The sequence below is a fragment of the Mus caroli genome, chromosome X, assembly GCF_900094665.2.
Source record: "Mus caroli chromosome X, CAROLI_EIJ_v1.1, whole genome shotgun sequence".
Classification (NCBI taxonomy): Eukaryota; Metazoa; Chordata; class Mammalia; order Rodentia; family Muridae; genus Mus; species Mus caroli.
The window spans coordinates 44,029,596-44,042,473 of record NC_034589.1 but is presented as its reverse complement, the minus strand read 5'-3'; the positions used below and the strand labels follow the sequence as shown (position 1 = coordinate 44,042,473).

Sequence of the window (12,878 nt, the reverse complement as noted above, 5' to 3'; positions counted from 1 at the left end):
AGAGAGAGAGAGAGAGAGAGAGAGAGAGAGAGAGAGAGAGAGAGAGAAGTAGACTCTGCAATAATCTACCAGGTTAATTAAAATACAAAACAGTTAATTTTTCTCATAGATGCTTGGCTTGTTTGAGTTTAAAGCAGCATGGAGTCTCAGGTCTAATGGCAGAACTCATTTGGAAGTGAGATGAAGGTTTAGCTTGCCCCACTCCAGAGAGTTAGCTGAAATTGGATGACAGAGTGGACTGTATGGGTAAGAAGATCCCTAGCATCAACAAAGTGCTTCGGTGCTTCAGGCATGTTGCCTGCTCCTGGGGTGGGTGGTGGTATACAGAACAATTGGACCAACATTTCCTTAACAGGGAATCAGGTATTTGATCATGTCTTTCTTTTTAAGTATGCAAGTCTGTGGACTTGCAAGATGGAGTGACCCCCATAGGCAGTAGGCCTTTATTTGTCACATGAATGGTGCTGGAGCACAAATTTAACCAAACATAAGAAATTACATTCTATGTGGAAAAAGAAACATTGAAAATGTTCCAAGAAAGCACCCATTGTTGCCATGGGCTGTGTCATATTGTCACCAGTGCTGAAGAGACTAATGAGATTTTTTTTTAAAATGTCGTGCTCTATTTTTATGGCATATTTTTCTTCTAAAGCTGTGATGTTCACCAGTTTTGTATTTGACTTATTGTGGGTTTGTTTGTTTGTTTGGTTTTTTTTGGTCCAGAAATATTTACCAATGCCTGTTTTCTCTTCCTACGCACCTATGCCTCTGTATTACCAAATAAATCTGAGAGTAGAAAGGGGATGAGTTTGGCATTCCTCCACTAGTTCAGGCTCTTATAAAAATAGATTAGATGGGGTCACTGTAAGATGCACAATTTAGTTTTCAGGAGCTGAGATGCCATATTCATCCTCAGATCTTTCAGACTATATGACAACTGAGAAAAGTCACTGTTTAATGTTCTAGTCCATTTGTAATGCATTAAAATACATGGTATAGACAGATAGCAACACTTAGTCACACATTGCTATGGGAGGGTATTTTTCAAGATCATAGTCTGGATATGTGTCTTTGTGGCAAGAATATTACAAGTTGTTACTGTCTAGAGCAGTGACTTTGAGCGTGTCCCATTTCCACTATGAGCTTTGATTTGCTCGGGTGTGAATAAAATTGGGTAGATGATTATTATCAGAATGGTCAATAAAAGAGAGATTATTTTCCCTATAATTGTTTTTATAGAAGTGTTGATAGTTTTTATTTCCTTTCTGCTTTAAAAGTTACATGGTAACACCATTCTGACATACTGTTATGTTTATTATGGTGCTGCTCAGTTGGAGCAGGGGTTGTCAGGGCAACCTTACACAGTCTTAGAACGAAAAGAGGGGTACAGGTGGTGAGGTGGGAAAGAAACAGCTTTGGTAAATATTGATAGGGCCATTTCTGGTGGACAGAATGGATGATTATGAAAACCATTTGCAGTGCTTGCATTTTTTCAACCACTGTTAAAATAATAAAGCAACGATTCATTTGGTAATCCTCATTGTATATGCAGTTTCATAAATGTACAAGATTATGATTATCTCTGCCTCATAATTAACAATTTGCCTAAGTGCTTGCTATTATTTAGCTGTCTGAATGGATTTTTGTAATCCAGAGGAAGAAGGGAGCAATCAGAGCAAGCCACCCCAAATGCCTAGCATTACTGCTACACACATGCACAATTAGAAGCGATCCTAATTGCTTTAGACCAGAACCTCATTTGGTTTTCTATAGACAGCAAAACATCAATTGCTTGAGTTTTTGTCGGTCACCCTGCCTCTCATTTTTTCCTGACAGGCGATTGGATCTTCTAAGACCTTTGTTGGGTCAGAGGCAAATGAGTTGGTTGGATTTCTAGGATATCATTCGGTGTCGAGCTTCCAAGCTTCGATTTGAATTCACAGTCAATGTCTTTACCAGCCATGGGGTTATTTTTATACCATTTTAAGGAATAATAGGATGCTGATATGCCAACCAGTTCTGCTGCTGAACTTCCATTCTCCTCGAAACCCCTTATCTTTGACATTATTGGTGTATTCTTGCATGTAAGAATTGTCAAAAGTCTAGGCTAGAAGAGGCCTTTTAAGTACATGCTACCCAATTCCCCTCAGTTAACTGAATGCCTTTGATTATTACTAATTTGGATCTTAAAAACAACCACCTAATCAATGATGCCACACTTTCAAAACAGTTCAAACCATTAGGAATTATTTTAGCAAGTACAGGTCATTTTCCAGTCATAACGATTTTAGGTTTTTTAATTTAATAAGAACCTAAAATAGAATTATTTGAACATGTCCTCATAAGGTTTTACTAAATGAAGCTTGAAAGTTGATGGCACATATGAGAAAGAAGATACTCAATGCAAAGAACCCAACTGATACTAAGAGACACTTCATCAGTATCAGCTCCCATCATCCTCAAACATAACTATCTAACATGAGTGTAGATGCGATAACCTCAGCTGCAGCAGAGACTTTTAGCTTCAAAGAGAGCTCTGGTCCCATCCTAGCACTACGAGTCTGTGTGACCTTGGGTAATTTGTTTAACCTTTGTTGGTGCTGGTTTTCTCAAATGCAAAAATGTAGCACCTTTTTAGAGTTCTCACAGCAATGAAAATGAAATCATGCTCGGGAATGCTATGCATTGATTCCAGCACTCGGGGAAGAGTGTGCAACAGTGGTTAACGTCATTGTGTGGGATAGTCAGTACCATTCTCATTCTTTACTAATGTTTAATCTTCTGGTGCTTTAAGATCCTCACTGGTGTATCTTGCATACTTTCATGTGTGTCTGGCCGCATACAGTGCACAAGAACCACAATGGGAAGACTACTTATTTCAAAAGTTACCACCAATTGTCACAATCTGATGGCTACTTCTTGGCTTCAGTCTTCTGGACATCTGAAGACTTTGGCACTTGACCATATTATCTTTCGCTTAAAAGTGGTCACCACTTATCTTAGTGTTTTCACAGCATTTATTAGGTTTTCTTTGTTGGGATCTCTAGTACACACACACACACACACACACACACACACACCATTTATTATGCTTCAGCATTTATTATGCACATACATGTGCACACATTTGCTCCCCTTTAAATGGAGCAACTTCTGAGTTCCTGTCATTAATCTGCATGTTCTCTCGTGCTATGGTGGCTCCCTGGATAATTTCATTGCTTCACGTAGTTTCACCTTTAACCCCTACACTAATGATTCCCAACTTGACCTCACCAATCCTTAATTCACTCTGGAGCTCTGAGCTAACTTCAATTTCCAAATGCCTGCTGAGAATCTCCAGGGCAGGATATCCTATGAGGCTGAAAGTGTAGTCTGGCTTTTGTCATCCCCTTAGGAGAACAGATGGAAGCCTTAGAAGTATTAGGAATTGAAAACAAGGAACAAAGGTGGGCTAACCTAAGCAGAAGTAAAAGAAGTCTAAGTTAGCAAAGTGACTCAAACTGGGCTTTCAGGTCTCATGATAGGTGAATTAAGTCTCTGTTTTTTGGTGATCTGGAGATGTCAGTACCAATTGGGTCTTTGAAAGCTATGTGCTTTCTAGGGAAAAGGAACAGCTTTCTTGATATAAATTGAGTTCATTTTTAAGGTGCCGGATGATTGGCGTGTTTGGAGGGAATGTTAATTAAAATCATCTTTCTTGGGAAACAAATGGTTATTATTTCAGTGATTTGTCAAATGGAGGAATGACCATATGGGAATTTTGAGAGTACTCATGTGCACAGGCATACTCATATGCTGAGATATTGTGAATATAATTGTTGCTAGGCAAGGTCTTAAATTGTAGCCCATGCTTGCCTGAAACACTCACTTATGTAGCCCCAAGCCAATCCAGAATTTGCAGCAAGCTTTGTGGCTCAGGCTCCAGAGTTCTGGGATTGTAGGCATAAAGTATTATGACAAGCTGAAAACAATTCTTTCAAGTGGGATAAAGAAATTCTTTCATTCATTCTGTAAACATTTACTAAGTATGCCAGGATCTCTGTAGAGAAATGAGGCTGTGAATACTGGACCTATTAAGTCTCTGCCTGTAGATTCCTGATCCATTTTCCTCCAGTTATTGCAGATACAAGGAGACTATAACTTTGTTGACAGTCTTAATGACGAGAGGAACTTAAGGGAAATAAGACAGATTCGAAGTGGGGAAAGGATGTGCATAGATTCGAATTACAATTGATTGCTTCCTTTAAATTTAGTAACTATTGAGTTGCTTTGGGCTTTTACATTCCAAGTGGGCTCATCAGTGTTTCAGGCCAGATGAATGATTGTGTCTAACCTTAAATTTTAATTAGAGTAAGGGGATAGACAAATCTTGGTTAATGTGCGAACCTTCATATGGAGAGCTGGCTATAAACAAATTCCTCCCATGGAAACTATGGTTCAGCACTGATAATTCTTAGCAGAGAACAATCTCTCTTTTTTTTAGAAGGGTGGCCCTACTCTCCAGCCTCAGGGCACTTCCTGTCTTATGGTACTTGAAGACCAGATTAGCTGGCAAATACATTGAGATCCTTGCCCTCACGGTTGTACCTTAATTCCTTTTAGAGCTCCAAAGTGGCTATTGGGTTTGTAGATCTTAATCCAATATTCTTGTCCTAGCTTTACATGCCAACGTTTATTTTATGTCCTTTCTCAGATCCCAATGTCTGGTTCCTGATTGAACTATTATACCTTAGGGATGTCCTGGATATCCCAGAGCACCTGCCTGTGCCTCATTCCACCATGCTCTCCAGTTACTACATGCCATAGCAACTCTCATGTTAACACTATATACACATTCCTAGTACTCTTATTTCCTTTGCCTTGAAGGATTTAGAGACATTGATGAATTAGTGACAGTGTCTTATTCTCACTGGATGTCAGAACAGTAAAAACCAATCCTTGAATTTAGCCTGTAACTTCTCCCACATCTGATCAACCCCGTCTAACGTCTTAGATCTTTTTCAGATTTGTTCACTCAATGCATATGCATCAAGCACTTCACATGGTCTGAGATAAGCAAGCTCACTCCGTGTCCCTATGTTTCTTAAGGAATACATATATACGTGGAAGTAGGTGTTGGAGGCAATTAAGGCTGAAGTACAGGAACATGATAGTCCTAGAGAGTGGCCAGTGCCATGAAGGAAATTGAAATTGGGTAGAGAGTGATCAGATGGATAGGGAGTGGAGAGGGAGATTAAATTTGCTCTTTGCTTTTGTTATGTTTTGTGGACTTTACACTCTGGAGCCTTTCATTTCCTCTGCCTCCTGCTTTCCTGGCTTCAGTACCTATTCTCATTTCCTGTTTCTGCCCATTCTATTGTTAGCAGCAGAGCATATCCCCTTAGTTCTCAAGCAGAGCACAGTACAGTCAGTCCCTTGTCACATGTCTGTCCCCCTCTTTCCTTGTCCTTTTCAGCATTAGAATTTGGCCATATCCCTCCTTTGCCTATTATAGAATGTGAATGATCCTTCTAGTCTCTTAGTGATAGTTTTTCTGATCATTTTGAATATCTTTGTTATTCAAGGCATACTACCTGTTAAAAGAAAGGCATAAGCATTTGATTTTGCCCGTTTATGTTTGGACCTGGATATTGTTACGTAGTCCAGGCTATGTTCTTGAACTTAAGGATCCTGCTTCCTTCATCTCCCAAAGACTGAGATTGCAAAGAAATGCTGACATGCCTAGCCTCGGCTTTGCCTTTTTCTGAAGTGGGAAGAGCCCAAGCTGGGAACTGGACAACCTGAACTCTGTATACTGTTTCTTCCCTCTCTGCTTCTTTCTTGATCAATAAAACCAATGTTCCAAGCACATGACCCCACAGGGTCTTTATAGCTTTAAAGTAGTACAATTAGTTGCTTCCAGAGATATGGGCCAAGTCTCTTTCTACCATTCTGTTCAATTTTGTAAAGTGGATATGTAGGGACCAATTTTCCAGTGTATCAGAACTGCTTAGATTAAACATACACTTTCCAGCAAAAGCCAGCTTTACAATTCTTGTAAATGTCACAGGAAGTTAAAACACTGCTTCTGGTTCTAACCTCTGCCAGCTAGGGTGACAATTCAGCACCACACATGCTGTTGTCAACTTCTTTTATAATGAGTATCTGAAAACCCAGTATCTTTTCCTGGCTTGCCCATAGGGAATCTTCAAAAAGAACCAAACACCATGGAAATAAAGAACTGAATTGGAAGTGGGCTCCCTAATGACATAGTATTGGTGGTGTTGCTCACCAGCAAGTTAGGTGCCAAGAAAGGCATGCTAATCTTAGAAGGCCTCTCAGAATTCATGTAGCAGCCTTCATGTCAATTGTCTTGGCACTCAATCCAAGTCTAGTTAGGTCCTAAGGTGAGAATTAGAAAGCTTGCCTTCTGACTTCCCTGAAGTCTCAAAACAATAACGTATCTATGTACATGCAATTAATTAGATGCTGGAAAGGAACCAGCTCAAGTGAATCCTGTCTTGTAGCTTGACATGTAGTTAAATATGTCTGCTTCTTGTGCTTTCATGTTTGATTACCTGTGGGGAGTGTGTGTGTGTGTGTGTGTGTGTGTGTGTCTGTATGCGTGTGTTGCATAGGAGATATTGTGCATATATAAACTGGAGAAGATAAACTCACAAGTTAGAAATTACTACTTAATTTTTGTTCCTTTTCTACATTTGAAGTGTTTTCTATTTTATAAGTACCCTTATCTATCTTAGAATCATATGTAGCCCCCAACCCTCACAAAGGTAGCACCATGAGTTTCCTGTTTCATCTGCTTCATTGGCTCGCTGCTCACCTGTGTCCTGCTGTTTCCTACATGTTCCAGTCTTACATCATCAACTGGACGCTAATATTGTAGGATGACTTCTTCAAGGCCTTGTGTGGTTTGAAAACCTTTTCAGCTTTCCTAGTTCAGTTGGTATGGATGCTAGATGCCATCTGTAAAGGCCAGTTCATGGCACTTTGTTCTTTATTCTCAGGACTTCTATAATTTCCAATTTGATATCTGCTACTCACAGGGCACAGGTTACCTTCTCTTTTCTGGAGGATCTTATTCACTTGTTGGGAAACATAAAAGAAGACTGTTCTACATGTGCAGCTGTGGAATATCACTCATATTAAACTGGCATAAGTGTATCTTTAAAATGGCCTTTACTGGTTGCTTTGATATAAAAAAAATGAAGAGGCATATGAGTCTAAATGAGGAGATTATGCATAGTCTTTCTCCGTTTCTTCTTATGAATTGACTTGACAGTGTCCTCAATGATGCACAGGGAAAGAGTAAAAAGTACAGGGAAGGCATGACCATTGTGGAGTTCTCTAGGCAGAAGCCATTTTCAGACTCAAATGCCTTTTAAACAATAGCCTGCTTTTGAATCTGTGCAGGAGAATATGGTCCTGCTGATGTATTTTTGATTTGATCACCTTCTAGAAATAATGGGAATTAGCTTCTCGCCGCATAGACATAGAAAGCTCGAGAAATTCATGAAGGACAAAATAAACAGAGTCAGAAATAATTAGGTGTAATTGTAAAGATGCTGGGATCTTAACAGAAATGAAATAGAGTCAGAGGATTTGAGGAGTTTAAGGCTCTCTGAAAACCGCAAGATGTATTACTGAAGAGCCATGTAATTCAGTACTCCCACTCATAGAATGCCATGCAAAGCCACGCACCAGGAGAGTTAAGCCTCATTTCCTCATTTCTATATGAGCGGTTTCAGTGTCTCCTTTACAGTGCTCATAAAATATTTGTAAGTAAAATAATACTCTTGGAGCTGATTTTAAATTCAGCCCATGTAAACTATGGCTTACTTTGCATACCTGAATTGCATGTGTAATTCAAGTGCACAATGAAAGCAGAATGACTTGGGGATGGTCCTGCTTCTCAGCTTTGAGACTGAAGAGAAACAGGTGACAGCTTTTGATAGATGTGGGGAAACCAAGCAGGGCTCCACAACTTGGTGATTACCCAATAGTATGACTGTGGATTATGTATTTTTAGTGCCATACACACTAAACAAACTAGTTAATATGCTCTTCCATATTTTTAAAGTCTTCTTCTTCTTCTTCTTCTTCTTCTTCTTCTTCTTCTTCTTCTTCTTCTTCTTCTTCTTCTTCTTCTTCTTCTCTTCTTCTTCTTCTTCTCTTCCTCCTTCTTCTCACTCTCCTCCTGTCTCTCTGTCTCTCTATCTCCCTGTCTCTCTGTTTCTGTGTGGGGTGTGTGTACCTGTGAGTGTGCGTGTGAGTATGTGTGTATGTGACACGTGGATGCAGGTACCTGCAGCAGCCAGAAAAGGGTGGGGGTATTGGATTCTCTGGAGCTGGAGTTACAAACAGTTGTAAGCCACATGGCTTCACGGCTTGGGTGCTGGACGTTGAATTCCCAGCACTGTACTCTTAGCTGCTGACCTACCTCTCCAGTCCCTACTTCCATATTTTTAAAGTCCGTAAAATGAGTCAAACAGTATTGTTCCTTGGTAATCTTGTAGATGTGCATAACTACCAGCAACACTATCTCCATTCCTTTCCATCTTTCTGCTGCTGGTCGACCCTTGTCATTATTGACAAATGCAATTTAACTACAATATCCGTATGTAAAATCAACATAGAGATGTTTCAAACCATGTGGTACAGCTGGTAACACATAAAATCTGATAATGACAGCTTTGAATTTAGTCCTTTTATTTCACTAGATACAATAAAGTAAAATTTCACTTATGCTGTTTTCCATCAAGTAAATATAGGATGTTAGCATAGCCCTTTAAAGAAGTCTTCAGGAAGAGACTTTACAAGCAAGGATAATGAGTCAGAGGTGAATGGTAGGAGAACTTCTCAAGTCTATTGAATTCTCTTCCTTGGCTAATGTAAATGGTCTCTACCACCTTCTTTTCATTGTTACATTTCTTCTAGAACGATCCTCAAGAAAATATAGTTAGTAAAGTTGGTTTTGCAAAATGGGAAGAAACCAACAATAGAAATGTAATTATATCTTCATATGATTTTTGCTCCTTGATTTTATAAGCACTGACCTGATCAACAGGTGTTTTATTGAGCAACTACTTCCTCTGCAATGAGCTGGCCCAGGCACAATGCCTCTGAGGGGACAGAGAGATAATGCCATTATTTAACTTACAGTATAGCTGGGAAGAAAAAAGCAATAGTGTGGTAAGAACTAATGTGTCTGTTAATACAAAAGTACAAGGTTTGGTTTTTTTCTTTTTTGTCTTTTTTTTCTGTTTTGAAGCATTAGGTCTACTGCTGAGCAATAGAACAAATTCTTTGCCTGTTAGCCTTAAGACTCTTAATGGGCACTGAATAGAGAATTAAGGTAGCATTGTCTTCTGGGAGATTATAATCTAAAGCAGACAGCACATAGAAAGGATATATATCACAGCTGATACTCTCATTTCGCATCTCATATAAATTCAATGAAACCAGGAAGTAGTAGTGAGTCCTGTTCTACAGGCAAAACCTTCTGCAGAGTGTCCTCTTTCTTTTGGTGAGTCTTCAAGTTGACTGTAATTAGCAGTGTATTATGGTGCTGCTTTAGAAAATGAGGATGAGAAAGGGAGCAGTATCTTCCCACTTTCTTCCTCTTTTTCTCACTGTCAACAAGTTACATTGTAAGATATAGATTAAATTAAAATTGGATTTGTAATTTGCCATGGGGAAATATGTGCAGGGTTTCAAATACTCTAAGGTCAGGGTCAACCAGGGAGTAGATGAGGTATCATAAAAATTAAATTAAGAAACTACCCCTGAGATATTTTGTAGTAATCTCAGAGGAGAATGCAACATCTGTGGAGTAATAAAGGTGAGGTTTTTAGCAAAAAGAAATTTTAACAAAACATGACCAAGCTTTGAAGGTGAGGCAGTGCAGTAAAATAATGAGGCTCTTCTAAGTTTTCCTGTTATAAGGATGAGATCACTTATGGGCAGCCTACTGTGCCATGCTAAGAGGTATATACATGAGAACAGCTGTAGACATGAGGATAAAGACAGATAGAGGCTGGAACAAATCATGGACAAAAGCCAAGAACTGATTACTAGCCGGCCTATATTATAGTTCAAGTCTTGTCCATAAATCCAGAGAGCTTTGTCAGATCACTTTTCTCCAGGCCTCCATCTACAAAATGAGGGGATGTTCCAGAAAATGACATCAGAATCTACAGATCCTCTAGTACTTCTTGTGAGTGCTACATAAAAAGAATTAGTATGGAGAAAATATACATAGAAAGCTTTGCAGACAGAGACTGTATATGTGCATAGGCTAGTCTGATTAAAAGAGAGAGAGAGAGAGAGAGAGAGAGAGAGAGAGAGAGAGAGAAGATTAAAACCATGCCATACCAGTGAATCTTAAAGTGTTCCAACTAGAACCTCAAAACTATCTCCACTTTTGGTATTGCCATGATAAACTGGATAACAGGTTGCCTAACACTGTACCACCATAGTTCATAGAGGGCAGGGGTGAGGTCTTCCAGCTGACTTGGTTACCTCTCCTTCTTTCATGGGTGATGGAAAGTCTGCAAATGATCTGTCATAGGCAAATGGGAGAAGGAAGAAGTCATTTGTCAACCTTCATACATATGATCATTACCCTGTATTCTGCCCCACCCCAAGTAGAACTCCCCTTTAAGGAGGAGGACATAAAGGACCTGCTCTTCGAACACTTGGGGGTATAAGAAAACCAGTGACCCTTATGTTTACTCACATGCAGTTTCTGTGTAGATATCCACCTTTAAAGTTCTATAGATAATTTAAAGCACACTGTGTTTCCAAGCTTTCATAGTTAGTTTAGCACTTTTAAACTTGTGTGAATCTCATTTACAGAGTCACAGACCTGATAGAATAATTAGTGCAAGCTAATGTTCCAGCCAGAGAATCACTTCAGTAAGACTATAACGATATACAGAGTGAGTGAGGCAAAGGGTGAGGCTTTTCCAATCAGTTTTAACGATCTGGTTTCTTTTGCCTTAAGTTGGCCTTGCAAGCAGTAAAATACTATGATTCTCTTGCTTTGATTGCTCCGGTTTACCATACCTCACCCAAATAATGCACCAAGATACCTCAACAGTTTCAGCTGAACTGATAGTTGATGGTCTGAATCTGCAAGAAGGAGTCGGGCATCATTGGTCTCTCAAGAAACTGAGTGGCCCAGGAACAAAGGCCAGAATGAGCCTGGTATAGGAAGAAGAGAAGGTAAAGTTTGGTTGAGACATATGCAGCCTACTTGTCAACATTTGAGGATGCTTACAGTCAAGGGGTAACAGAGGATGTGGAAAGGTGGTAGTATTTGTTTTCATGTGCATCTTCAGGCTCCCCTCTCCTTTGATCTCTCCTGATTGCTGTTAACCAACATCACATTCTTCAGTTCCCCTGGCAAGTTTCCATGGCACCTCACACTTTTCATTAGAACTTGGATGGCTTAAAGTATTTCCCACCTAAGCAAATGTCAACTGTGACCTTTTAGCTGCTCAAGTGACAATACTCAATACCTTTCATGCTGGTTCTCACAGGCCGCCTAGCCATTAGCACATTCAATCTACTCTGACTTTCATTATATGTTTGGAATCTGCCTGCCTCTTGCCAACCCAATGGGTTTTAATTTCTTAGGTGGGCTTCTATAAATCTACTAGGTGGTTTTTCTGATCTGCAAATTGGACTCCTGTAGTCTTAAAGAAAAAAAAAGTCTAGTCTTGCTGTATAATCCAGACAGGCTTGAGACCTGTGGCAGTACTCCTACCTTATCCTGCTAGGTTCTGGGATTATGAATGTGAGTCACACCTTCCTTAAAGTCTTCTACCTAGCCGGGCATGGTAGCGCACGCCTTTAATCCCAGCACTTTGGGAGGCAGAGGCAGGTGGATTTCTGAGTTCGAGGCCAGCCTGGTCTACAGAGTGAGTTCCAGGACAGCCAGGGCTACACAGAGAAACCCTGTCTCGAAAAACCAAAAAGAAAAAAAAAAAGTCTTCTACCTAGTCACACCTCAGGGCTGATCCTTTAAAAGTGTCAGTTTGCTGCTGCTTGTTATGCTGTTGTCCTACACCCTACAGTGACTCCCTATCTCATTCAGACTATAATGCTGCATAGTCTGTAATTATACACACACACACACACACACACACACACACACACACACACACACACACACACTAAAGATTACTAAATGTGAGCTATCCTTGATCCTGCAATCTTTCATTTACTTACTCACCCAAGTGTTGATCCTGATGATACACTACATATTATACCATTGAAGTAAACTGACTTTCCCACTCCCAGCAGCAATCAGATGCAAATAATTCCTTGGCTAGAGATGGGACTCACTTCTCCTCCATGTGTGATTCAGTTTGGCTTGAGTTTGTGCCACTGTTATACATGCTGTCAAAATAGCTGTGAGTTCATATGTATATCTTCCACTTTGTGTCTGGGAAACACTGTTTTTTTGTAGTCATCCACCACCTCTGGCTCTTCCAATCTCTCTTTCTCTTCCACATAGATCTGAGTCTTCAGGGCAGGAGTATGTGATGGAAATCCCAGTCTGTGCTGCTGAGCGCTCCTAAGTCTCTTATTCTCTGCATGCTGACATTTGTGCATCTCTGTGTTAATTGCTCTCTGCTGTTTCATGGGGCTTCTCTCCATCCCCTCTCTTCCTTGAAAACTCTTGGCCTAGATATCCAATTCATTCCTCAATAAATGTGCCGTTCTGCTCATTACAACTCTGCTTTTTAAAATAACAGTCATTGGACCTGGATAGAAGAAAGTCACTGATGCCCTTTAAGAGACAAGTTGCAGGCAGGCAGCACAAGAGGATGCAGGGTCTCCCTGTCCCTCTCCCTCTCCCTCTCCCTCTCCCT

At 40.0% G+C, this 12,878-nt stretch overlaps 1 protein-coding gene across 5 annotated transcripts in view; it reads left to right on the top strand.

Annotated features, from left to right (window-relative positions):
* Hs6st2 (heparan sulfate 6-O-sulfotransferase 2) overlaps positions 1–12,878 on the top strand; it is a 279,976-nt gene that overhangs the window by 202,091 nt on the left and 65,007 nt on the right. The gene's annotated exons all lie outside the window — the stretch shown is intronic.